Source organism: Pseudoliparis swirei, chromosome 4 (assembly GCF_029220125.1).
Source record: "Pseudoliparis swirei isolate HS2019 ecotype Mariana Trench chromosome 4, NWPU_hadal_v1, whole genome shotgun sequence".
Taxonomy (NCBI): Eukaryota; Metazoa; Chordata; class Actinopteri; order Perciformes; family Liparidae; genus Pseudoliparis; species Pseudoliparis swirei.
Window position 1 is genome coordinate 18,058,340 of NC_079391.1, and position 27,488 is coordinate 18,085,827.

General features: G+C 45.4%; 1 protein-coding gene and 1 long non-coding RNA gene across 3 annotated transcripts in view; one reads left to right on the forward strand and one right to left on the reverse strand.

Annotated features, from left to right (window-relative positions):
• Positions 1-27,488, reverse strand: part of baz2ba (bromodomain adjacent to zinc finger domain, 2Ba) — a 65,532-nt gene that overhangs the window by 37,499 nt on the left and 545 nt on the right. The window contains exon 2 of one of the 2 annotated variants that reach the window (XM_056412217.1): positions 14,665-14,707. The exons of the other annotated variant lie outside the window; for it this stretch is intronic. The gene's annotated coding sequence lies outside the window, so the exon portion shown is untranslated. The remainder of the gene's footprint in view (positions 1-14,664; positions 14,708-27,488) is intronic. 2 annotated transcript variants of the gene reach the window in all.
• Positions 25,582-26,225, forward strand: LOC130192327 (uncharacterized). Its single transcript, XR_008831366.1, has 2 exons — positions 25,582-25,827; positions 25,923-26,225. It is a non-coding gene; the product is annotated as an uncharacterized LOC130192327 (long non-coding RNA).

The following is a 27,488-nucleotide window of genomic DNA, read 5'->3' on the forward strand; positions in this document are numbered from 1 at the left end:
GCCATTTTTCAGTGTCTTGCTCAGGGAGAAAACGCTCTGACATTTTATGAAGCACTCTGCAGAAATCAGCAGCTTGTAATGGCGGCTGGACTGTCACTCCTTTCCACTCTTCGCTCTCCCCCTATCTCCCTCCCTCACGCTGCTTTTAAGATACTATCTCCCTCGATTAGCATAATCTAATACATTTTTACAAAATTGGCTTTTAATTACAGAGGACAATCTCTTATTCTGACTCTGTTCTAAAGGCTTAAAATGTCTTTAGGAGGCGACTAAAGAAAAAAAAAGGAGTAAAACGCCATTGGAAGGTTACCATCACACTCAGAGAGAAATGACAACAATTGATGGCAAAAGGGTTTGAAACAGAATAATCTGGAACAAATACAAATAACTGAGGTTTTACTTTAAACTGCAGTTGTTGTTTTTTTCTAACGAATATTTTCTCGTCTTTGATTTGTTATGACATTATGAATTAGCAATCTAGTAAACGATTGTAAACAGTGGCGGCTGGTGATTTGGGGGGGGGGGGGGGGGCAGTTGGGCGACGCGGTTTAAATATCACTCAACAATGAGAAGAAAAGAGGTTTTGAGTAGAATATTGTAAAAAACAAAGCTTTATTTCAAGAACACAGCGTGCTCAACACGGTCCAATAACAACTATCAACACACTGTAACTTTGGGCATGAGAGGTTCAGAGCAGCTTTAAGGAACATTGGGTTGGGTTTCAGAGGTTTACAGAATAAAAGAGTTTCACCCTCACATGAAAGAGGTTCAGAGCAGAATAGAGTCAGAAAGAGATCACATGTTACATTGGGTGACAGAGCAGACCCACTACTGTAAAGACAAGTAGCCTCCTCTCTTTAAAGTTGGCAAACTTCTCAATAACTCTCTGGTTAAAGTCAATCATGTCTGTAACCAGCCTGTTTCATTATTCTTGAGGGAATGTGTCTGTTTTTCAGAACTTCTTCGTTGTGTTTCGATGCCAGTTCGGTCTCCTTCTGCTGCTCTGCTCTGCAAACAGGGTTAGCTTCATGCTGTTAGCGAGTTAGCTTCATGCTCTTAGCTAGATAACTGCGGCAAGATTCGTGCTTTACACTTGTCTGCAGCTCTTTAGATCCCTCACCCCGTTGTAGTCCAGAGAGTTTCAGTCCCAGGACTTTGGAACAACAGACAGGGGAAACTAAACAGCGCATTACTCACTGAGCCTCCAGCTAACAGCTCCGTTAGCAACCTGCTCGCGTAGCTCTGTGGAGCTCTCTGGGCTGAGGGAACGATACCGGTCTCTGATCTGCCGAATAGTCCAGTCACGTGAAATAAGAAACGATGTCATTGGCCAGGGCGCACATTTTTGTGCCCCAAGATTAACGTTTCATCCGCCAATGAGAAGCCGTCCTTGCCGAAACGACCGTGAAATGTTTGCTCGCTGCCGCACACACACGTTTGGCCGGAGCCCCGAAAATGGGGCGGGGCTTCTCTCCGTTATGATGAGTGGCGATATATTATTTATGTCACATTTAACTTAAGTGGTTGTTGACAGGCTGACGGTCTCCCACACACATTTAGCGCGTCAACACGGTATATTTACTATTTAAATGATTTGGCATATAATGTTTTTTGACAGGATATATTATATTTTTTTTCTTCTTCTTTTTTTTTCATCTCAAAATTTTCAGAGGGGCGGCGCCCTAGCGCCCTCTATGGACGCACCGCCACTGATTGTAAAACCGTGCATGTAGACGGCCGAATCTGAAAGCGATTGTTTGCTCACGTCTTTATCTGACCCTTGGAATCATGGCTGATGATTGGGCTGAACGTGCTCACTGCAGAGGCCCCGTGATTACAAACCCCAGCTGTTACATATGTCATCTGCATAAAAACATAAATGAACTGGGATCCATAACCATGATTGACTCCCTGGCATGTTGTTGTGCCTGACACTCTGTTGAGCAATGATTAACAGCGAGTGACTCCACAGACCGCCGCTAGCACATTACCACCATGTTTAGATTAGCCAGCCCTCATAGAAGCCATTCCTGCTGCCGCGAGGAGCGAACAGTCGTCTGAGGATGCGTGGACAGCCGGCTGACTGCGGCCCAGACCATTTACAACCATGACGGAGCTTGGCAACCGAGCTCTACACTTTCCCAAAAGTTTCACTGGGGGGGCGAGTGGGTTTTTAAATATCTCAGAATAGCATGCCCACAGGAACAAATGTGATTCAACTTGAAATATGTGGGAAGTGTCAAGGCCAAATCTCTCAGTGTAGGCAACGCTATAAACCTTAAACTAAGCCGATTTCATTAACGTGACATTAGCATGTCTAATGAGAAAAGTGTTTGGGGGGGGTGGAGGGGTTGGAGGGGGGAGGCCCTTGGGACATCTTTGTACCGATACAAAAACTACACATGCATATGCATTCCCACGCACAAATACACAGGTTCACGCGTATACACGCGTAAACATAAACAGACACCAACACAATATTGGGCACTAATTCATATCAACATTGCACAAGCGTACAGCAGGAACAGCGCGGAGGAGAGAGAACGGGATCTGCCTCGGTTTCTATGGTGAAACATCCCAGCTCAGACTCAGGTAGTCCATGTGATCAGCCTCTGCTGATGAGCTGAGCTGATCATCCTGACAAATGAAGCGTGGCATTCACTCCCACTCAGACCGAAAGGAGGGGAGGGCGACGGTATCAAGGGGCGACTCTTCAACGATCTCATCACTTGATTTCAAAACTTGCCGGTGCACGTCCTCGGTACTTCCCCGTGTGACGACACTCCTCGTCTCTTCTCCGACAAAAACAACTGGCATAGATTACTTGTTCTCCCTTTTCCGACTCCGCGGAAGTCCCAGCAAGCGTCAACATGTTGATTTGCTGGGTGACCGACTGTTGGGATTTCACTGAGTCAATATTGAACTGCACATTTCCAAATTGACTCGAAATAGCTGTAGGGCCAACTGCCCTTTGTGATTAGTTTGACTGTTGTTCGCATGAGTCAGTGAAGTCCGGACCAGAAGATTAAGAGGAAAGCTTAGATTCCAACCGGCAGCGAGATAACACCCGATAGCGGTATTTATGGAAGAATGTGCCACTTGTGTGGGTAACGTTCACCATGTGTTCAGATGATACACACATCCACAATAATGACAGAGTTTATCTTTATTCATTTTTGTGGATATTCCCAAGACTAGTTTTAAAAGGAGTATAGACTGACAGAAGAAATGGTTCATAACAACAACGTCATGTGAGGGACGTGAATTAGTGAAGGTTGTGAATAAAACATAAACAGTAAAGTATTTTAAACAAGGACTAGCAGCAAGGAGTCACTTAATCAGTTTATCAAATATATATAGATAGATATATTAAAACAGTTATAAAGAGCCATATAATAACATTAGGCTTCTGCACCTTTTAGGTTTGTCTCCAAAAGATGTGTCCGCTCTAATTTACTAGCTCAGCACTGAGATGCTCGCTGACTTCAGTGACACGAAGCTTTGTAATGATGTTTGCTGCCCTCAATAATGGAAGTGGTCTCTAATCACTGGGATAAAAGCTGCCTTGTCTGGATTTACAAGACTACAAAATGGACCACTTTTCTGGAGGGCGTGACACGTGCAACAAAGGGTGCCCGGGCAGCAACAGACCGGAGACGTCGCGTACATACTTGGACCGCAAGGTCAGCCCCCAATGCAACGTGCTTTTTCTCAATATGTGTGTTATCGCGTGAATAAATTATGCTGCTGAGAGATTTGTCTGTTTTTATGACAGTGGAGGAAATTGTGTTGCGTTGCGACTTGACAACATATCCTTGCAACTGGCAAACGATGTTAAACTAACAAAGCCACTTTTCACTTGTTTCCAAATGTTTAGTTAATAAATTAAAGCAACGTGCCAATTCAGCACACATCGGGAATGATAAACAGACCACAATTACTCAGTTTAACTAGGGGCTTCACTGATCCGTGCACTTGTTAAAATGTTTGTTTAAGCAGCTTTCTGTCCTCTGATGGTGCTGGAAAAGTAGGTAGTGTGTTAAATTGGTCATGTGTGTGTGTGTGTGTGTGTGTGTGTGTGTGTGTGTGTGTGTGTGTGTGTGTGTGTGTGTGTGTGTGTGTCACTGACTGGACTTGAAATGGATTCAAGTCAGTGAAATCCACAATTCAGTGAGCTGAGATGAAGACCAGAGCTGTACAATGCGGTGGTCACCGCAGTTTGCCTCGAGGCATGCAGCATGCAGCACACTGTTGCTTTCACGCTGTGTGTTCCTCTTTTCTCGCGCTGCTCTGTCGTTGGGACATCTGGAACGAGCTGCTCCCAAAGACTCAGCGAGGGATGTTCGCAAAGTGAAGACGTCACGGTCCGATCCTTGGAATCGTGTATCTGTGTTTTCATCTTTGTCAAATGAGGTTCAGGAGGACATATCGGGCAACACAGAATATTACATCTGTTCGGATTTTTATTTTTTAAACCAAATAATTTACAAGCCAGAGAAAGTGTTTTTTATTCGCTGCAGTTCAATCTGTGATAAAAAAAGATATACTTTAATAGAGTAAATGAGCACTATAAATGAGGGGGGGGGGGGGGGATCCTATCACCATTCTTTGCCAGTATCAGCTTTCTACCGCTCTATCCAGGGCACTTTCTCTCCCCCCTGGGGGCAAATGTAGAAGACCCTTTTAAAAGTCCAGCTGTGCATTTAAAATCGTTGTGTCACACCAGTGATGGGGTTCTTTGAAATGCTGTGCAGAATATCCACAAAGTAGAGTTCCCTTTTTTCCCCTGTGACATTGCCCTATTTCCTGTGTTGCCACACTCTGTGTGACTTCGTATGAAAAGTCAAAATATTTGAGCCTCCATTGTTGGCTGTGTCAGGCCCAGCCTTCACATTACTGCACTGCAATCACACTCTCACAGGTGGGTACATGGACACGCACACACTCACACACACACACACACACACACACACAGAGTGTTAGACTGAGCGTCACCACTGTGACACACTATCTTTTCATGCGAAACTGTATCCACTGGCCCATCCTTCTGGATCCTAACACTTCCCTATTGTTGAACCAATCACAAGCCCCTATTTCTGTTACCTGATATTATTTAAGGTGGAGCTAAGGAGGGAGACGGAGAATGGCTTTGGCTCGACGTGAATGTATGCTTGTGCTTGGTGTGTGCGTCCGTGTCTGTGTCCGTGTCCGTGTCCGTGTCACGACGAGCAGATTCCTGGTGTGGTGAGGCTGAAACCGAAGCTGCCTGGGCCTGTTGTTGATAGCCGTCTCATCCACCCACTGCCCCAGAGGGAGTCGGGACCAGGACCACTGCTCTGAGTCTGTTCACACACATGAAACACGGGCTTGGATTTCACAGGGCTCAAATATGACTCATCCCAAGGAGGAAGGCCCTCTCTGTTGTTTTGCACAAATGCACAAATGCATATTCACACACACACACACACACAAACACACTCACTCTCACACGCGGTTACACAGACACAGACACACACATTGCCTGCAATCATAGCTCCATCACAGGCTCTGAGAGAGGACCTTGTGGTTCCACACACCTGCCAAAGACAGATGTTAAGAATAAATCAGAAAGACGCTCTGTGTGAAGAGGAGCTCCACACCGCCTTAACTCTACTAACTCACTCCACTACAACCCGAACTGGAGAGCAAACAGCTGCACATAACCACACACACCAGTGATGAAAGTAACAATAGCATGCATGCACCTGACATGCATACAGAGAGAGGGGGGGAGGCAGCATCGTGGAGGGAGAGCACGGACTCTTTTCCCGTTTCTGTCTCACAGGCTCTACTTGTATTTGTGTTCTTGTTTTCGAGCTCTGTTGCCGTGTAACCAGCTCCCATCCTCTGGAGCTGAGGGCTTTTTAAAGTGCAATTGTTCTGGAAGAGAACGACAGACAAACAAGTCACAACAAGGCTGAAAGCAGTGTGGGCGGTTTGGAGAGGAAGCTCTCTTTCTCTCCGCTGCTGACGAGGTGAATTTCCCGATTACTCCATTTAAATATGGCCGCACTGAGTTATGGAGAATCAACGCGCTCATAAAGCCTGCCCTTTAAGTCGATGTGCTGCGCAATAACATACAAAACAAAGCTATTTAAGGGGACTAGCGACCTCTAAAAGCAAAATTGAAGCACCAGCACAACATCATCCTACATCCTGTCAGTCAGTGTGGCACACTTCCTGGCTCCAGAAACCATGTGTAAAAAAAAGAAAGAAAGAAAACCCAGATGCATCCACAGAGGAGCAGAGCTGTTGTCTATGCTGGCAGCCATATCTATGGGCATCTTTTGTCACGTGTGAGCTTTTTTAGCCATTGTCGTCTAACAGGCTGGGAGAGGCAAAGTGATCTGTGGTGTGTGTGTGTGTGTGTGTGTTGTCACAAACAGACACCCTTCACGCTTTATGTCCCAGAAACAGGATAAAAAAGTGAGTTAACCAGCAGCGCGCTGACATTATCTCTTTCTTTGCTGTCCTGGAATGCCAGCCTGCTGTGAAACTCTGAATATGTGACGTTCTGTCACACCACATAATGTTTCTGTTTGTGTGTTAGTGCGTGTGTGCGTGTGTGTGGGTGTGTGTGTGTGTGTGTGTGTGTGCGCCAACTCAGGAAAGAAATATTGAGTGTGGGTGTTTTGCTTTGCTTTCTAATACTTGATACATCTTCAAATACCAGACACCATGATGCTCACGAGGACTATGAAATGATGTTGTCAGAGGAGGCCAAATCCAAAGAAAACGGGGCAACAACAAAAAAAGAAGCAAACAAACAGCTTGGAAATCAAACATGACGAAGGTGTTGAGAAAGAAGGACAGTGGATTACAGGGAAAAAGAAACATTCTGATCCGAGAACGTTTGCTCCGGTCTGTGCTTACAATCGCCGGGCAAAATAAAACCAACTCTGGCCCTTGTGATGCCGATGAGTCTAACATCCATGACTCAAGAGGTCAGGCAGCCCATCCAGGCTGAGCATTGGGGGTTAAGGGGATGAAACCAAGTGTGAAATGTGAGAAGACAAGCCAACATGGTTTCTCAGGCAACAAATAGAAAGGGGACAAACATATCGCTGTGACTGCAAGGAACGTGAGGTATGTCAGGAATAAATGCAGCCACGTCATCCATGATTCATATGAGAGCAAAATGGAAAAATAATTAGAGTGGCTTTCTGAGTTTAGACATGCTAATCAGTGATAGCCTGTTGTAGTTCAGATGGGAGGAATGCAAGCGGATTGGTGTGAGTGTGTGTGTGTGTGTGTGTGTGTGTAGGTGTGTGTGTGTGTGTGTGTGTGTGTGTGTGTGTGTGTGTGTGTGAGTGTTTCTGGCAAGTCCGACACCACTTGGACTTGTGCTGGTTGAGACAAGAGAAAGCTCCAGACCAAGAGATAATCCAGCTGGACTGTTTCCTTACAAAACATATGGAAAAATGCAGAAGCTTTTTTTTTCTTCTTTTTTTTCTCGCCCACAATAGCTATTAATATCTTGCACAGAACATTTGCTCATGTCCCACTAAGGACTGGAATTCCTGCTGAAACACAGTCATCTTGGAGGATTAGATAGAGGCGGCCAGGCATTTCCACTCGGCATATGTATCCTGTATGAGCGAGGACGGGCACATTCACGTAAACATGCAGACTAATGGGCATCCACTCAACAGATACTTCTCTCTCTCTCTATCTCTCTCTCTATCTCTCTCTCTCACACACGCACAGATTTAGGTGAATTGAAGGGACGTAATCTGAACCCTCAGACACGACATGACTGAGTCAGCTCAAGCCATTTAATCACAGATGTCCTTTATTTTCCGCTATGAGAAGAATTCCCTCGAATATCAACATGGATCCCTAAATAATCACCCCGACTACCTGGCAGGAATTTTTCACAACGGCGCCAAAAACCTGTGTTAAAATGACAGCGCTGTAAATTTTTTTAATTATAGCTGACGCACATAAGAGCTTGTGGAAACATCAACCATTTCTTTAAGCCCTTTGCAAGATCCAAACATACAGTATTCCCTAGAAAACGCGATTTGTTGTATGTGTGTACGAGGGTGAATGTGTGTGTGTGTGTGTGTGTGTGTGTGTGCGTGTGTGTGTGAATACAATATTCATTTTGCTGCAGGAGGACAATCTATGCATAACAATGAGAGGCGCTAATGAAATCAGCCATCAACCTGCGATACATACATATTAAAGCAGGACCTCAGAGTGTCATTCGCTTAGTGCATCATTTGTTTCCACTCGGTTTTTTTCTCTCTCTCTGCCACCTGACCTTTAGAGTATGCCCCCCCCCCCTTACTTCTTCACTCTAAAAATAGGACATGTACCTGCAGTACTGTGCCATTATGTATAAGATGTGTGTGTGCGCGCGTGCGTGTGTGTGTATGTGCATGTGTCTGTGTGTGTGTGTGTGTGTGTGTGTGTGTATGCAGCATTACGCCGACACGACAACACAAGTCAGAAATTCATACGCGATTGATTTGTGCACTGAGAGCGGAAAAAAATGCTCTTTTTAAAATGTAGACAAATAATGATTGATTGTCCAAATGTGAGGAGTCTAACAACGAGCTTTTAACAGACGACGTTATGCATCACAAGTGGTCACCACTGTCAGAGCTGAACCTTCACTATAATGTCATCTCATCCCAGCTGCCGGGGAGAGACGCTCCTCCCTTCCCTCGAAGCATGCTTCACAGCTCTGGTCTCTGTCTCTCCCTCTCTCTATCTATCTATCTATATCGCTCTCTCACTCTCTTTCTCTCTCTCTCTCTCTAACCCCCACCGACTCCGCTGGCAGGGAAATGGATCCCTCCACCTGACAGTGGCCATTTTGAGCCTTCTCTCCTCTCCTCTCTCCTCGAAGCTTCCTGGTAAACAATGGGAGAGGGATAATTGATCAAACAGCCAGGGAACCCTCCGAGCAGGGGAAGGTCACCGCCCGCCAGCCCAGCTCACTAAGGAGGGAGGAAGGGGGGATACATGTGTGTCAATAAGTGTATGTGCATTGTGTGTGTGTGTGTGTGTGTGTGTACATGCGTGTGTGTTTTACCAACTGTGCAAGAAAAGAAACAAGATAGATGTAGACAGACAGAAAGTGGTGTGGGTGTGGGTGTGTGTGTTTGTGTGTGTGTGTGTGTGTTTGTGTGTGTGTGTGTGTGCTAGTGGGGGGGGGGGGGGGGTTGTCTCTCTGACGCTCTTGAGCTGCCATTTTTCTTCCCTGACAAAGACTCCATCTGCCACAGAGCCATTTGCTGCCTCCCGAGTCGACAGAGCATTCCGCACGCCGTGTTCACCTTGATGTCACCTCTACACAGCTCACGCCTTGCTGACGCTGTACACACACACACACACACACACGCACACACACACAACAACACACCTATTTTCCTCTCGTATACACACGGATGTATAAGCTCTCTCATTCGCAAACAAAACACACACTTTCAGTATCTGTCATATGTACACCTTCTCTCACATACACACACACACACATATTGTATGTGTGTATGTGTCGAGGCAGCGGCCCTCCCTCTCCTCTGCATGGCTCATATCACTGTGCAACCATCAGCGCTGTGCATTGTGGGAGTGTCTGTTGGGGCAGAGAGACGCGACAGGGGCTGAGGGATTCACACGCCTCTGAAAGACAGCCAGAGGGAGAGAGAGAAAGAGAGAGAGGGAGAGAAGGAGGCGGGGAGGGAGGGAGGGAAAGAGCGAGAGATACGGAGGGGGCCGGTAACTGGAAATGAGAGATGGCATTTTAAAGAGGAAGCTGAATTTCACCTGCAATTACCGTAGCTCCGGGGCACATGGCTCGGTTAAGAGACATTTCATTCCAAAGCCACCGCGTAGAGCCGCCGCGCTGAGCCCTGAGAGGCGCATAAAGAAGGGGTGGAGAAAAAATAGAGCGGTTGAAAACTCTCCTCTGCCCAAGATGGCCCTCAGCAGATGCACTGATGAAAGAGAGAAGGCAGCCAGGGATGTAAATGGTAACTGGAACCCAGTCGGAAAAAATAGAGAGGAGAGGAAAGGAAACAAGGACGGCTAAAGAGACAAGGAAAGAAAAAAAGGGATCTCATTCAGGAGGCCTCAATTCGGCCATCTGCACACCAGACCAGACAGCTGAACTGGGCCTCAGAGAGCACACACACACACACACACACACAGACTGAACAAAGAGCAACTCGAATCCAATAAACACTCCGACAGTTAAGTACAGGAAAAGCTTGATGTGTTCAATGATTAATATCATTCTTAATATTTGTTCTTCGCTCTTTCGATGAAGCCTCACTCTTCCTGTCTCATCCTCTCTATTCCTCTCTCTCTCTCTTTCTCTCTCAGAACTCCAAATGGAGCCGTAATGGTTTCCCCGAGGCTCAATATGCTGGCTAGTTTCACCAGACACACTGCTGTGTTTCATAGAAGAAGTGTGACTGCACAAATACAGTAATGAGCCCTCACTGGGAGCTGGGGGCCTCCTGGCACTGCTAATGGCTCCTCTGGACTGCAGCTGTATCCAGGGTACAACCCGGCCTGGCCGACAGGCCCTGGGACACATAGGCCCAGTAGGGGCAAACGATTCCCAGCCACAGGCGTACACATTGTAGTCAGAAAACCAGGTCCACAGCCGGCGATGTGTTCAGCGTGTGGGTTTTTGAAATAGGGGAGGAGGAAAGAAGATCTGGGGAAGAGGTTATGGGAGGGGGGGGGGAGCTGTGGAGGATGTCAAGAGACAAGGGGCCATGGTAGAAACAGAGAGCATGGAATAAAGACAGTTGAAGAGACGTGGTTTGGCCATAAACACAGCCGATAGACCCAATAAACCTGGAGGCTCATAGGGCAACAGCTGCCGTCGGGTGAGAGTGGCGTGTTTGTATGCGAGAGAAAGAGAGAAAGAGAGAGAGAGAGAGAGAGATAAAGAGATGGTGTGTGGTCTGCTACAAATAGTCATATGAACAAATACAGTTTGACTTTCAGAAATGTAAGCAACATGTGTATATTCAGTAAACACAACAGTGAATTCTGTGACGACCCACAATAATAAAATGTAAAATGCCAGCGCACACAAGCAGGTTTGAACCTTTAAACCCCATAAACCATGTGACGGATTCATTATTATTATGACACTTGGATTGTATGTCCAGACATCGATTGACCAAACAGAACTTTATATTTTTACTTAATCACGTGACAAATGTTCCAGCATGACACCCATCTACAGTTTTGTAATTGATGAAATCACCGAGCAGTAGAAAATAATGTCGAGTGAGCATGATGTGATCGCTCGGTTGGTAGATGTGTGCATGGAAGCAAAGGCTTGACCGTGTCTTGTTTTCAAACCTGACAGCCAAATAGGCATTAGGGCTGAGTCCGAGGAGCTCAAATTGCAATCCGGTGTGTGCAAGGGCTAAAAGGTTTGTGATGTGGGGGGGTTTAAAGGCCCACCTCCTTATGTTTCATAAATTACTGGCATGCAATCATGTTGCATTATGACACCCAAAACTCTGCATTGTGTATCCAACATCTCCTCCCTGCTACAACAAACATGCACACTCTCACACACACACACACACAGACACACAGAGACCCACTCCCATTGTTGCCCTCTCTGGGAAAGCTCACAGCATGGGTTCTTTAGCTCCTGTTTTGTCTGACCCTCCATTCAAAATAGCCCCCTCATGACCACGCACATTATCGTCGGGGCAGGCAGCCCCCGAGCGGACTGAGGCTCCCCGGGTGCGAGCAGTGATTCATGCACAAGGGTCTGCAAAAGAGCAGCCTCGCCCCACGCTGCAGCCCTTCACGGTGACAAGGAGGGGAGAGGCTGTTGAATGAAAAGTCTGGCGAGAGGACTGAACCCTGTTGAGACCAGGGAGCGATCAGTGTCTGTGTGTGTGTGTGTGTGTGTGAGAGTGTGTGTGAGAGTGTGTGTGTGTGTGAGACAGAGAGACTTGAATCGTTAAGACTGAACTAATGCCGGGAGTGTGTCTGTTGAATCTACAACGCTCCCTGTCCCGAGGACAAATCTCACAGGAGCTTTTTAAACAATCTTAGCTCCGAGGCAAGTGCAAAGTACTAAATGTTTCGGCGTTATCTCTAACACTTCCCCAATCTAGCAGAGCAGCAGTTTAAAGGGCACTGGGAAGGGAAAGAAAAAAAGAAGACTGCGAGAAACAAAGAGGGCTCATGAATAAGAGCTGAAAAATGATAGGAGTTGCTGGGATTGATGAAGCCCTATTCAGCTCTCGTGACAGGCAGCGAGACACACAAATTCCATCCCCTCAGGCGAGAAGGTGTAATTTCCCCTTTCCACTGACACAAGAGCCATGTAAAAAATTATCTGTGCCTCAATGACTGAGTGCCGTAATGTACAACATGTATGCACAAATCTATCCATCTATCCATCTATCCATCTATCTGTCTGTCTGCCTGTCTATCCTTGCAGATCAAGACACTCAGAATAGAACCACTGGCATGCTGCGCCGTTGGAACACACGGTGGGATGCGGATGGAAATGCTGGCCCCACAGGACACACACACACACACATAAAGAGCGGACTGCTGTGGGGCTGACGCAAGACTATCTCTGTCTCACGTGTCTCTCCCCGACGGCCGCCCGCTGCTCCTGACCTTCGAGATGTTTTTCTCTCTCCTTCTCCCTCTCCCTTTATTCCTCTCTATTTCACACTCACACAACACGCACCCTCACTCACTCACACGCTCACTCACACACACACACACACACACACATGCACGCACTCCTCCCCCTTTTTTCCTGCCCACCTCCCAGCCACTCAGTACTTTGTCATTAGCAGGCATTGCATTTCAGTCTCGGATCAAGCAGATGGGAGCCGCGTAAGCGTTGCTGCTCCTTCACGCAGCACCTTTGGCTTCAGCACAAGACGGTCCACATTCATTACGGCACCTCACTCCCTCCCCGAATGCTTGCGCACAAACACACACACAGGCGATACTTCCTGGAACCAGAGTATCAGCCCGGCTGCGGATGGCTGCTTCCCGAAGGTGCTGTGTAGCTTGGTTGCGTAACACCGATATGATGTAGTTGAAAAACACGCTCTGCCCAACGAGCACGCCAAACAGCGGACAAAAGGTATCGCATCGAAAGCAGAGGAAGTCAATTCTTACCCTGATGTATTTATTATTCCTTTCCGGAGACCAATGGTTTCATGCCTTCAAGTGGCAAGACACTGGCAAATATGCTCACACAAAGTTCAACAGGTTCATGTTACACACACACACACACACACACACACACACACACAATGTAACATAATTATATCTCCATGCCATGAGACACAATAGTCCTTGTTTTAATTTTTCCTCTCAACATTTGCATATTCCTTTGGGTGCTTGTGTTGAGCAGCTCTTCCCTTTTTCCTTCTCTTGTCTTCCAAGCAACAAATGTCAGCTAATTACACCAGAGCTGTTTGGATGAGCTCCATCTTTCCCCGCGCTCTGCTGTGCTCATTCCTCGATGGGGCTGCAGGGAAAGCCAGGCAGCCAAGACACCAGTTAGGAACAGCCAGTGGTGGGGGATGATCTACAAGGCTACCCCACCTCACACACACATACACACACACACACACCCCCATCCACCACCCTTGAAATTGATTCCCCAAGAGAGGGCTCATCAATACTTATCACAAATGATACAACCAGCTCGATCCAAATCAGCGGGGGATATAATATCATTCACGGCCAGAGATGAGGCGGTAACGGTTAGATAGAATCAGGTCGAGTCACACACAAGGCCAAAAGAGCCACTCACGGCCGAAACGGGGGTTTCAGTGAGTTCCTCCGCATTCTGAGAAAGAAACACTTCATAAAAGATCCCCATTTGATCTGGTGACACACTTGCAGGCACAAGGCCATCAAGCAAGGCAGGAGAGAGAAGTGCAAAGTCATTGTCTCTGCGTGGAACAACAAACTGCCACCTTGGTGAGTGTGTGTGCGCGCATGTGTGTGTGTGTGTGTGTGTAAACTGAAGCCTTGAGGATGCAGCCGCGCCCCTGAGTGCTCACACAGAGACAGAGTGAGAAAGCAGAGTGAAAAAGAAAGGGCAGAAAAAAAGGGACAGAGGAGTGGAAGGGGGGATTGACGCTGCACATGGCGAACGCCATCCAAGATCCTAACCTGGAAACCCTGTAAGTCCCAGTTAACAACCATTTACATTCAGCGCTGGCCCTGAACACAGCGCAGAGTCAAAGGATGTTTATTAGGCGCGCACGTTTCAGACAAATATTCTGATTAGAATGGGAGAAATCTAATTCATTGCTTGATTCACTGAATGAACCCCCGAATTTGTAATGCAATCATAACAACTACTTTTCAAGGGGCTCTTGTTAAATTTAATTGGGGAGAAGAAAAAAACACATCCTCTTTCACTGAATGAATGAAAATCAAATTAGGCCTGAAACTGGAGGAGTCTGCAAGTTTGTTCTGTTGTGCCATAGAAAAGAAGAAAAAAACCGACTGTAAAAGCAGAAGTGTGTGACAATATATATTTAAAAAAGTCACGCACCAACGATTTTGCAACACGCAGAGTACATACACCAGGGGCACCAGAGTGAAAGAGAGGAGACATGAATATTGTTCAGTATACTGTGTACTCACTGTTCGAGATGTCTTCAGCTCTTTGACATAACTGCTGTAACACCTGGAGGAAAAGCAAAAAGAGATCACTGTGGTTCAGGATAACAGATACAGTCTGGCTGAATGAAATGTGTTTCCAGCACGCTTCCATTTCTATGATAATAAAACTGTTAGATTATGAGCAGTATTGCGATAGTGCCGTTACTTTCTCTTTTTCCTTCCGGGAGCCTTGGAAAGGGGAACGAAGCCCTCTAAAACTACCTGGATATCAAACTCACAGTTACACAGCTTAGTATTTGAGGTTTCAGAAACATCAAACAAAAAGTATAGTGACGTCTGAAACACAGCTGTGGCGGCACACACACACACACACACACAGATATTCACATCCACAAAAAGTCTCTTTCTCCCCGAGCCCTTTCTTGCAAAACCTGTTTGTTAGAAATGGATCTCGACACTGGAGCTTTCGAGTGTGTGGATATTTTCCCCAAACACAAGACAGTTCTTGCAGAGAACCAAGCCTTACCGACGTTCTCACGCCCATCTCTCGTGCATTGTCTCTAAGGCCCTCCTGTGCTCTTACAGCCAGAGCCTAATCTGAGCAGCTCACCATAACAGACGCCACCCTGCTATGTATATTCGGCTGCGTGCAGCAAGCAAACACACGCCGGTTCTTCCCGCTTTTATCCATGTGCGCGTTTTCTCTAATATCGACAAACGTCCGACTGACGCAAAACTCTCTGAGAAGACTTTTCTGTGACGATGTCAGCATGTTTCAATGGTGTAAAAAAAAGAAAAGGAGAAAGGACGGACAAACGTCTCCTCATACGCTTGCACACAGACATAGGGAAGCAGGCTCTGATCGACATTTCCAAACAACAACAACTCAACACACAAACAGTGTTCTAGCGTGTGTGGGTAGCGATCTAACAAGGTTCTGTTGACGGTAAACACATCCATCTGGTCACAGGCAGCAGAATCAAGTCTGGTGGGGACTTCACCCACACGGATGTGGTCAACTAGTACAATTTTGTCATTTTGAATTCAGCAACCGAATCTTGCTCATAGTTCATAGTTCATTTTCACTGCTTTATTATTATCTTTTTTTCTCTCATAGTTCCTGTAAATGTTCCTAGAACTTGTTTCAATGGCTGCCACGGTAGGTGAGTGGATACACTGCAGTTAATTCCGTCTTTCTCGACGCCCTCCAGTTATGTCAAAGTCTGAGGCCCATAATGCAACGCACATCTGTTATTACAGCTCAATTTATCAGTGAGCAGAAATGACCCGGACTGGCGGTGTTGATGATAATCGCAGTGATCGAACTGCAATGGTTCCCTTCATTATCTACACTCTTACGCAGACAGACTGACAAACACACTCACACACACACACACACACACACATATGCACAGACTACAGACGCACACAAATACTTTGATAACTCATCGCAGTGATAATGATAACAGAGAGCCAGGTAGGCTGAATTCATCTTCAGCTTTTTCATAAAAGCCTATTAGTGGATGATTAAAGGATCTGTGCTCATAGAGCCCCAGCACAGAAAATGATTTGCCAGCCACGAGGCAGGTGGATTACACTGGATAGGAACGCCAGTGCTGTCTGCCATCATTTGCCTGCCTGACAGTAAGGCTGTTAGTCTATTAACCTCATTTTACTGTGAGATCTTAGCAGTTTTAGATCAATGGCAGATGGATAAAATATCACAAAACAGACACTTTTCTTCTCTAACGCTTGGAGCCGTCTTCAACTGTCCCCACGAATCATGTCAGCATCATCATTTTTGGGCTGCAGCTAACGATTGTTTTCATTTTCAATTCTGAAAGATAGTTCTTCCATTGATCATTTGGGTTGTTAAACATCAAAACGTGCCTTTTAAAAACCCAAGTTGGCATCATCGAATCGCTTGTTTTGTCTGACGGACAATCCAGAAAGAAATCCTCACAACTCGTGTTTGCGTAAGCAAAGAGACGGTTTACCGAAGGATTCATTTAATTTGGGAGAATACATGTAATCACGTTACACAAAGCTATTTGTTACTGCCTATAACAAACAAAGTGTTACAACAAATGACTGCCCCAAGTCATGTTCGTGAACTTATTACTTTCTGAGTGACAATAAAATTGTCATTTGTTATTATAGCCATCATTACTTAGTCATTTCCATCTAATTAACTTGAGAGGCAAAAAAACAAACAAACAGAAAAATAGGAACTCTTTGCAAAGTTAGAATTACCTGCATTTACACTCCAGGCATGCTCGCACATGGACAGTATGCCACACAACTGTTGTGACGTCTGTCTAAATCGTCTCGCTTGGTTTCCCTAATCTGAAGTAACGCCCCGTGCCTCAGCCACACAGATGTTGACTTTACGTTTTAAGATTCACACAGTGGCTCTCGGGCCTCTGAACAGGGTTAAATACAAGGGTCAGACAGAGAAAGACAAAGAGAAAAGAAGAAAGAGACAAAATAATCAGTCACCATGTTTCATGTGAGCGTCCTCTAGCAAAAACCTCTGTTGCTGTTTGAGCAAGGAAAACAAGTGTACTCTGAAAATACACACATTGAGAGGGGCCTAAAATCCCACACTTTTTAATATTTGATGCCTTGTTAGAAGAGCGACACTGGTGAGGTGTTTGCCTCTGTTGTCTCTGTTGATCTCTGGCACACTGGGCCCTGTGGGAGTTGAGCGAGCGAGACTTGGCCGCAGACATTTTCCTGAAGCCCCCAGAACAAAACAGGCAAGTCTTGACAGTCTGTCCGCCACCGAGTCATCACACAATCAGTTGCAGGAAACCAATCCCTAAATAGCAGTGATTCATCTCTTCATCACACACAATGCCAGTACACAGTGCACAAAGAAGCGCTCTCTTCCTCTCTCTCTCTCTTTCTCTCTCTGTCTTACCCTATCTTGCTCAACCCGCCTTCCCCCGAGTGTGGTCCCTCATGCTGCTTAAAAATAAGTGCTTCTCCCAGCTTTCTTTGCCCGGTGATTTACTGGCAGTGTTTAACTGCAGGGCAGCATCTTTTATTGTTACACGATCTGGGGCTGAAAGCTGACTGAAAATGGAATCTCTGTGCAACTACCTTTGTATGTGAGTAAGTGTACGTTCAGGGCGAAGTAGGGAGCGGGTGGAGGAATAAAGAACTTGCGTGAGAAACGTTTGTCTAAGTGCAATTCAAATCCTCCAGGCCTCCCTGTGCTGCATGTGCGTGTGTGTGTGTGTGTGTGTGTCTGTGTGTCATTCCACTAAATGGTTTCTTCCTTGACTTGATAGAGCAAGTCCCATCTCAAGGGAACGGATAACCCACACACACAAAGTAAAGCGCTCTGAGACTGGCGAAAAGCTCAGAACATGAGTGTGATCCATTTGTGAGAGGTAGAATATATATATATATATATATATGAATGAAATACCAGGCACGATTGTGTGCGTCTGTCTTTTCTTTGCCTGTGTATGTATGCATGTTTTTGTGTTGCCACGATAACTCTTCTCATGGAGGCAGAGAGCCCGTTGCAACATTAGTCAATCTACTTCCTTCCCTTGTTTTTCTTCCGAGATAAATCTCCTTCAGATGTGCGGTCGACCCGGCCTCGCTGGTGACTGTCCGCAGTCGCATTTGGAACAACGACACCAGTCCGTGATGTGAGCGAACCACCACCGGCGGATCGTCGGGCGAGCTCGGGCCCGCTCAACAGGTTGTGTGTGTCGTTACAGCCGTGATGATCCATCAAGACGACGTGTGAAGGTCGCCGTAGCCCGTGACCAACGCAGCTGTCAAGTCTCCTCCGAGCGACCTCTTGGCTAACTGGCCTTCCAAAACACTCAGCACAAAACATGTTCAAGTGGGGAGCACAGGGGTCAAGGCCAACAGAACATGCCTGTGACCCGTGCAGCGCTCGCATCATGATATGATTAACCCTCCACAGAATAACACAAGATGTGGCGAAGAGACCAATCGGAGCTGAATCGGTGTAATGGCAACGGCAATGACAAAGAAACGGTTGGCATGCACCCGGTGAAATAACATCGTGACGTCTATTAGTATTGGCTCTCAGGGTTGTATTCAACACCTAACACAGACGCAATTTGAAACGACTACCAGCTCTGCTGTATGCGAGGAAAGAGCTACAGTCGGTCTGTGTGGAGAGCAGATGTGAATCTACTTTGATTTCAATGCCTATGTCTGTGTGTGTCTGTGTGTGTGTGTGTGTGTGTGTGTGTGTGTGTGAGCACGTGCAGTTTCTATTAAATGGATCTGCTGTCTCCTTGATCAAAGGAGTCAATAAAGGGCCAGTCCTGTCAAACCCTCAGGGGTAAATGTGTATGCACACATGTGTCTCTGCGTGTGTGTGTGTGTATATGTGTGTGTGTATGTGTGTGTGTGTGTGTGTTATGGTCAGAATTTGAAGTACTCTGACAGGTGAGTGATTGAGTGCTTTCATTTCCCTCCAGCGACAACAAGACATGCACACACAAACACACACATACACACACACACACACACACACACAGTGGAGGATGGTGAGGGAGAGAAAGAGAGAGAGAGCAGAAGAGAGCTGTTGTTTCCTAAAGGATGCTGCTCCTGCCTGCATTCTTAAATTAGCTCTAAATGTTTGGATTACACACGGGAGCTCTCACAGAGGATTTAGCAGCCATAGCCTGGAGGGTGTGTGGATGTTTCCATCTACATCCAAACGCACACACACACACACAAATTCATAGAGATCACAAACATATGCCACTCAATTATCACTCACTATATGCTCTGAAGCCTGGACCACATAACATGAGTCGCATCTATCAGACAAAAGATGGCGAGATTTAAAAGCAACATGCACCTCAACATGGTTGTAAACACACTTTCATTCACCAGGTTTATGTTATGGCTTGGAGGGAGGGGGGGGGGGGGGGGGGGGGAGACAGTGTTTTCACATTGCACTTTTTTTTTTTTTTGAGTGCAGTGTTGGCTTCTGGGTGGGGGTGGAGGATAGGATATGCTAGCTGACATAGAGACAAGGGAGAGAAAGGAGGAGAGAAAGAGAAGGGGAATGAGGGAGGTCAGCGCCCCCGGTCTCAGATAAAGGCCCTCTCCCTCCCTTCTGCCTCGGCTTTCGAAGCCCCTGCCAGGATCGAGAGGCGTCTCACGTTACAGCTGTCTCTCAGTGTCATCGTTCAGAAAGAGAGAGAGAGAGCACAAGCGACCAGAGAGCGAGAGACAGACAAGAGGGTGAGAGAGACAGACAGAGAGAGAGAGGGGGAGAAGAGGGACAATGCCAGGGCTCGGCTTTTCATAACAGGACAAGAGGAAAAACAACAACAGCAGCAGGTTGGACTGGCTGAGGAGGAAGCCCTCGCGGTTTGGCTGCCTGGTGGTGCTTTTCAATAAGAAAAGTCAGTGCAACATCCATTTCCACTACAATGTGGGGGAGCTTTTTGAAATCGCTGCAATGTGCTTTGACCTTTTCAAGACAAATTATTTCAAAGTGTAGTGTGTGAACGGGGCGAGTCAGATCATTTCCTCCACACCATCTGGGACTAAGGGGACACTTAGTAGAGAAAAGAAAGGGTGAATAAATGTTTCAATACCTTGTTTTGTGTGCAGTGAGAACACACACAGAGAGAGAGAGAGAGAGAGAGCAAACACACTACACTCAGAGGGCGACATGGCGATGGCTGTGAGACTGCGTGCTGCAGGGCTTTTGTGGATTAGACAGCGTTGAGTCGCCTCTCCACACATGAGTATCCATTTTTTTAATGTCAAAATGCTAAAAACAGCAGCTAGTCCCAAGTCCAGTCATGACTAATCCAAGGACTGCTAGCATTTCAGCCTGCGCTGCTAACCAGGTGAGGCCATGGAGGTCAGCACCAGTTACATTTAGATTGAATGCTTATTTCTTCTATCTTTTCTGTGACTTTTTTCTTCTGGAATGAATTCCAGATAAAAACTTCATGAAAGGGAAGGGTGTGCTTTACATAAAACATTATTCTGAGCAAACACACGTAGAGCCACTGCACAGCTCAAACCTGCTATCCTATTTACCCCCCCCCCTCCCCTCCCATCCTTGTCATTTCTCATGGCGCTCCATAAGAGTTCAATATTTAAAATTCTGGCTTAGCTTGGAGCGGGCTTTGCCAGCGCAGCTAAAATAAAAAAGCCTTTGTGTCAGGAGTGACCAGATTTTAAATGCTGAAGAAGATCAATAAACAGGGGCTGTGGAGGCACAATCTTATGCATTTGTGGGTGTATGTGTGTGTCCTGTCCCTATGCATAAACGTTTTGACAGCAAGTGTTTGTACGTGTGTGTGTGTGTGTGTGTGTGTAGATGTTTGTGTCTATGTGCGTCTTAACACCCACCGAGGCTCACAGCTCCCCTGCCTGCTACAAGCTATTCTATCGTACCATCAAGAACCCCACTGACCCAAGAGACACACCAGGAGAGAAAAACAAGATCGTTCCCCTCCCCACATCCGAAAAACCTTCTTCCTATTTCTTTTCCATTCCCGGTATCCTTTTTTCCATCCAAGTGGAGGAACTGGAGGATCGTGGAGAATAGTGTAAGTACAGGGTCCCCTGCTACAGATTGAGAACGTCAAGGTGGGGTGAACGTCAAATAGCAGGTTTTCCAGACCTTGTTTCCATAATCAAGTTCTTCCTGAAATAAAACGATGGACCCTAGACGATATAGACAGGGAGGAGGTGTGGGGGGGGGGGGGGGGGGCATCCTGTTTATTCTGTTTGCTCCAGCCTATTTCAGCTCATGTTAAGAGACCCTACACTTCTCCGTTTCCTGAAGCCAAATAACACTCATGTTAGTTTTCTTTAACCCTCCTGTTACCTTTACATTTACTAACATATTTTACCCTCGGGGTCCATTTGATGCCAGCAATTAAGACCTCCAGAAAATTATTAGAATTCATATTGTTTCCCAAGTTTAAGTGAGAGGTACTTTATGTTTGTTTGTTGACTACCTAAATAGCCCTTTAAATAAATAAGAAAGTTGATATTTCTTATATGTTTGACACAGTGAAAAACAGCCACACCGACATTAAACATTGAATGGGGTCAAATTGACCCTCAAGGTAACAGGAGGGTTAAGAGAAGAACTCACTTCATAATGTTGCCATATTTATTTATTTTTTGTTTAATGTCGCTCTTGATTTTATGAAGACCACATTAAATGGATGCTTCCAGCTAACGTCAAGTGATAGACCATCTTCTTCACCACGGGACTGTGTGATGGAGGCAAACAGCAAATGATGCAGACTCGTATGCATGCTGTTCCACGGCTGCACAAGACAAGAAGTACATCTGTATTTTCGCCCTCCACGCTAATGTTGGAAAACAAAAACAACCTTGAAGTGGAAAAATCATCGGGACCTTTTGAGATTTCATCAAAATAAACTAGCCTGGACTTTCCAAACAAGGCATCCCTTTGGAGGGGAAAATCAACCTTTGCACCTTGCTGGTGAAGAAAGAAAAAAAACAGACATCCAAACGAGACAGAGTGAGCACAAACAACCTTGACTTTCATCAAGGAAATTCTCACATTGAATGATAAATAGAGGCCCAGGGGACGAGCAGCGAAGAAGCAGCTTATCGCCTTTCCCTCCCAAATTTGGCCGCTCTGTCTCCTGCCTCCTGAAAGTCAACGCGGGGTGACCCACTTGCACTTTATACCGCTTATTGTTTGGTAATTAATCCACCGTATGTAATCCACGCAGAAATGTACAGACAACTAAAATGGGTGTTGATTTGCTTAGTCTTAACCCTTGTGTTGCCTTCGGGTCAATATGACCCGATTCAATGTTTAACCCTCCTGTCGCCTTTATATTTACTAACATATTTCACCCTTGAGGTCAATATGACCCCAGCTATTAAAATCTCCAGGAAATTATTAGAATTAATATTGTTTTCCAAGTTTAAGTGTGAGGTACTTTATGTTTGTTTGTCGACTCCCGAAAGAACACCGACATTAAACATTGAATCGGGTCAAATTGACCCGAAGGCGACAGGAGGGTTAAATATTGAATCGGGTCAAAATGACCCGAAGGCAACACAAGGGTTAATTAACAGTTGAGATTGTTCATTTGTTACAACAGAGGGGCTTATGTGTCCTATCTCATTAGCTCGGCTTTTCGAAACACAGATGCAGTTCTCATTATACGAACAGACAGTTCTGCTCAAATCCAGCCCGACACCGACCGTGCACTTTAGACAATGATTGGTGCACCCTGATGATTATTGGGACATCCAGAAAACCTGTGGCGTTACCAAAATAGCAAGGTAACATAAGGTTAGGTAGATGATCTGAGAGCTAACCAACTTTCCTGCTGAGAGGACATTAACCTGCACGGCCATGTAAACACGTACCAATCCGTGAGCTGCCTGCACGGCCGTAACAACACACAGCCACGGCAACAGTGGGGCCAAAACAGACACACAGCAGCAGCACCAATTTGATCCGTGACAATAAGAGGCATGATCAGTCTAATGCCTCTTTCGCTCAAATGTGGCTTCTTCTCGAAGGACCATTACCTCTTTTAGGATTAATGTCGACTTGAAAACACATCCGTTTCCGGTCCTCCGCTTCTTGGCGCATTATTTCATTCGTAATTGTCGTTTTGTGTGCGTGTATGAACATCCATATGTGAATGGCTGACCGATGGTCAGCAAGGAATGAGGAATTATGATCAGGAGTCCGTCTAACATTAGTTCCTGAATCATTTGGTTAACACAGACCTCTACTTCCTCTCTCAACTTCTCAGCTCTGTGTCAACGCTAGCATGCAGAGATTTGACAGCGCTCCCAGATGGCCATTCTTATCAATAGGCTGTTTGTAGGTCTAATTAATCTCTGTCTAAATACTAAATACATGTACAAATGGCATGAGATATTAAGGATAGGATGTATCTACATACTTTATATACCATACCAACACAAAAAGTAAAATAGGGTTTCATGAGTGTTGTAATGCAAGAGTTATTATGTTATCTCTTGTCACATAAAATGTTTTGCTGACGCTTTTATCCAAAGCGACTTACAATCATACACCGTAGACACAGCTACGGGGAGCAAGTCAGAGTTAAGTGTCTTGCTCAAGGGCACATCGCCTAGGGCCAAGGGCGGGGAATCGAACCGCCGATCCTCTGATTGAAAGACAGACCTGTTGTCGGTCCTGTCCTATAGGTGTGATCCTGTACAAATGCAAACTCTTCCCAAAACGCTGCTATATTAATTCATGTCCTAATTCAATAACACGAAGAGTTTCTGAAATCAGCCAAGGAGATCGCCACGCTGTTAGTATCGCATTTTGTTATTTACTCTGTTTTATTCTGCAGCAAGTGGAAACAAGTTGTCGTTGACATAATGTAGGATTGAGCGCTAATTGTAACAAAAGTCGATGATTATGAGAAAGTGTTAGTGAGTATGTCATGGAACAGAAATGGCGTGTTATGACATAAAAAAAAGTGAAGACTCATAATGCACGTGTATTTGACCGACATGTCATTCACACGCCTGATACCTTCATTTTGTGATACCCCTCCCAGTGCAAAGTGACATTGAACCATGCTGATGACTTGATCGATATGCACACATTGTGCACACCGAAATCTCACTTCACTTCATTTACAACAGAACACAAACTTTGGGTTTCCTCCACAGGGGAAGAAAAGATAGCCCCATATTCAATAGAAAAGGATTATAGAGAATATAGCCATGTGTGCACATGGGATTGTCTTCTCGAAAGCTGTCCAAGTTCTGTCAGATTGAGCACCCCCAGACACAGAGCTCGTGAACCTAATTTCACCTAATCAGCTTAGTCAATAGCAACCGTTTGCTGTGACTTTGGTAGACATGCAAATAGAGCTTAACTATGTCTATCCTTAATTCCTGAATGTTCAAGTCAAGCGGAAGTCCTTCTTTATCTCTTCAAAAACAACAGTTCCAATTTGAGAAAAAGACAGAGAGAGAGAGGGAGAGAGAGAGAGAGAGAGAGAGAGAGAGAGAGAGAGAGAGAGAGAGAGGGAGAGGGAGAGGGGATGAAACTCAAGCCCAGAGTTGATTTTTTATTTTTATTTTTTTGGGGCCTGGCAAGAAGAGACATCTCTGATTTGAGTGTGCTTGAGGTCGCACATTCAGTGTGCTTTCATTTCAAACCGACATGGCAAACAAACTGACAGATTTGTTCCCCTTTCTTCACTTTTTCTCTCGCTCACTCTTTTCTCTCACACATTATGGGGAAACACGTTGCACAAATATATAAGCATGTCTCGGTTGGTTTGAAACTGCAGCTCACACACACACACACACACACACACACATATATATATATACACTACCGTTCAAAAGTTTGGGGTCATCCAGACAATTTTGTGTCTTCCATGAAAACTCACTTTTATTTATCAAATGAATTGAAAATTGAATAGAAAATATAGTCAAGACATTGACAAGGTTAGAAATAATGATTAATATTTGAAGTATTAATTTTGTTCTTCAAACTTCAAGCTCAAAGGAAGGCCAGTTGTATAGCTTATATCACCAGCATAACTGTTTTCAGCTGTGCTAACATAATTGCATAAGGGTTTTCTAATCAGACATTAGTCTTCTAAGGCGATTAGCAAACACAATGTACCATTAGAACACTAGAGTGATCGTTGGTGGAAATGGGCCTCTCTACACCTATGGAGATATTTCATTAGAAACCAGACACTTCCACCTAGAATAGTCATTTACCACATTAACAATGTATAGTGTGTATTTTTGATTAATGTTATCTTTATTGAAAAAAGTGCTTTTCTTTGAAAAATAAAGACATTTCTAAGTGACCCCAAACTTTTGAACGGGAGTGTATATATATATATATATATATATATATATAAAGACAACGCATTCTCAAACCAATCTACACAGAAATGACGGCAACAACAGATAGTTATAATAGTGGCTGAAAACTGAGACACTGTTCCGTTTCAATTCACTGATACCACTAATGGCTTCTTAGCAGCTCCATGAAATCAAGCAGCTGTCATGTCGATGCATCAGCAGCGAGAGGAGGGAGAGCCATCCCCATAAGGACAGAGGCACCGCGCCTTCATGTTTGGCTAAACATCTGCTCCTCTGCACTCCAGCTTTGCAGCAATAAACGGGCAAACAAAAGAGGTGGGAGGTGAAATGATCACATTTTCCATTTCAAAGCATTTGTTCGGCGTGTCCTCTTTCCCCCCACTCATCCTCTTTCCTGCACTGCTTTACAGGACATGGGGGAAGAAAGTGCAACTAACTATGAGGGACACAGCAAATGCAATGGCATATAATCACACCTTTTTGTGAGACGGGTGACAGAAATTAAACAAGGTCACCGTTTTTTCGAGTCTCCCGACGCCAACCAGTGTTTTGGCTTCAGTCAGAGGTGATTAAAACGGTGTGTGTGCGATGGCGAGAGATGCATGTGCGAGTGTGCATGTCTTAAATATGTCCGACAGGGAATCTATCATCCATTCAACTCACGTGTAAACAACACAAGTACACCAATAAAGGTTTCTTTAAAGGGCAATAAATACATTTGTAATCACATACTTATTTCAAACAACTCCGCGATTCAAAGGATGGCTAATCACTTGTTATTTGGCAGTGACATCCAGTTACATTTCATTTGGACTTCTTCTCCTCATAGGATTTCTGGTAATTAATTCCCTTCCTTCCTTCCTTTACTCCTTCCTTCTTTCCTTCCTTCATTCATTCATGTTCAGTTGCAAAGAAAAACACAAGGCAGCACCGAGTAAACATTCAAATCTCATTTAGCAACATATACGCTCAAAAAGAAATAGCACAGATGCTTTCGTGTAATTGCGGCTGGAGCAGCATGTCCACCTGCCTCCCCAACAGCCCGGTGCTGACATGAACCACTACGTCACTTTAAATCAGCTTTCTGAAGCCAAACGTCTCGAGCACGAACACAAACTGCCCCCTCTCCTTAGATAAAACTGCCTTCTAATCTACGCTGACAATCTGTCTACTAACCACCTTCATTAAACCCCCCCCAAAACCACAAACAGGACACAATCTTCCGTCTCATGTTTTTTTTTCTTTCAAGTCTAAAACTTTAGTAAAAAAAAAAACGTGGAACCATTTCCATTTAAAGTAGCCCGTGTGTTTTGTGTGAGAGATAGTTGGAGGGGGGGTTATGTAGGGGTGCTTAGGGGACGAATTTAAAATAACCAAGATGGCGAGAGGCTTGTTGTTTTGGAAGGGGCAGAAAAAATGGAGGATATTGTAATATACACAAAGGGATAAATTTCAACAACCCGGCCGAGCGGCTGCTAGCTCGCCTCTCGGTTTGAGGAAGCGGCCGCGACAGCAGCGACGCGGCGGGCGGCCAGCGACGCGGAAAGCTCTCAAACTCTCTGCGGGGAAACGTACGAATAAAACCGCTCACGTCCAAACTTAATCGGAACCGAAAGGGGGATATTTATGTATTTGTCACTAATTGTTTTATTTTCGCGTCGGGGGACTATTACACGGGACGCATTTCTAGTAACGGACACGCAGCGAGCACCAACGGCAGTCCCGGCGCCTCTTGCTTGCTAGTTAACGTTCTTCTTCACGGTGACGGTGCTCGCGAACATCCAGCACCGGAATATACGCGACCCAAACCGCCGTTCACACGGTTGATAAAAGGCGGAACAGACAACAACATGAACCCCGTCAAAAGTTTCATTTCTCAACATTTTAACAAGTTATCAAATGGCCCGAGTGAGAGAAAGAAACGGGAGAGAGGGACACAAAGACGATTCCCACTATCAGGTCACCACTCAGAAGAG